This window comes from Aplysia californica, unplaced genomic scaffold (genome assembly GCF_000002075.1).
Source record: "Aplysia californica isolate F4 #8 unplaced genomic scaffold, AplCal3.0 scaffold00577, whole genome shotgun sequence".
NCBI classification, from domain to species: Eukaryota; Metazoa; Mollusca; class Gastropoda; order Aplysiida; family Aplysiidae; genus Aplysia; species Aplysia californica.
This window is the reverse complement of record NW_004797847.1, coordinates 227,092-228,398: the sequence shown is the minus strand read 5'-3', so window position 1 is coordinate 228,398 and position 1,307 is coordinate 227,092.

Here is a 1,307-nt window from a genome sequence, read left to right as displayed (position 1 = left end):
CACTGGGTCAGCCTGGGTGTTGTGTGTGTGTGCATGTCTGTCTGTCTGTCTGTCTGCCTGTCTGTCTGTCAGTCAGTAGGTCAGTCTGTCTGTCTGTTTGTCTGTTTGTCTGTTTGTCTGTCTGTCTGTATGTCTGTCTGTCAGACTTTCTGTGTGTCCATCCATTCATCCCTTACCCATCCACACATTCAACCACAGACATAATAAAATATGTCTATCATCACAAGAAACCACTCCAACTAAGCCCAGTACCGCATTACAACAAAGAATTTGACCCACCATTTTGTTGCAGAACTGTAGACAATGAAAATAACAATACTTTACTTTACTTTACTTTTATCCGCTGCTTATACCCTTTTGGGTGTCGCGGGGAGAAAGAGACGTCTCTCTGCCACCAGCCGGAGAGCTTGGGTCTGGGGGATGCCGTGAGTTGTTTATATAAAAGTTAATGTTGCCCTGACTCCAACTATCCAGGTCTTTCTCGGTCGCCCTCTAGTCTTGTGAAAATAACAGTAGGGCGACTAAAGTAGTTGTATTGTGTTGGTGGGGTAAGTTTCTCTTACAATTTTCAAAGTCCACAACTCACAGACAATATGTGAGGCAGCGTGGTGGAATCAGGCTCTTGTCAATTTTTGGACATGTAGAGTTATTGGTATCATCTTAAAGCTTGTTCACTTGTCTTTATTTTGATGAAAAAAATTTCCGTTTATCTTTAATACAAGTTGAGATATTTGCGAAAGAAGGAGGTGGGCTTCACTCGTTTTCAGAGGTAAAATTAGTGAGAAAATATCCACCAAAGATTAGTTATTTCCTTATCTTAAGAGTCTGTGGTAACTGAAAATTTATATTTTTTTGCGCCTTTAATCAAGGTTTATCAGAAAAATCCACACAGAAATGAGTTCTTTAATGGGCATGAAAGGTGTTGAGCCAAAAATTAAAATTTGATAAAAATTCACAAACTTGCGGAAAAATGCAAGTTTCTTCACTTTGATTATTTTGACGAGAGCCTGATTCCACCACGCTGCCTCACATATTATTATCGTTGGCAAACAATTTTGTGGTTTGTGCAGTGTTTGGCTGAAACATGACGTCTGACTAGTTAGGATTTAATCATGAATTATTGCACGTAGACGGGTCGGATAAACGAATAAATTTCCTCTTTGGGAGGTGGTGGCACAGAGTTCCCCACATCTTATGGATACGATTGTAAAACACGACGTACGTTAAATAATTGCTTTTCCACGTCCTTGATCCTTCCATATAATTTTTAAAAAATTAATTATTTAAATTTGAAAACTTAAAATATA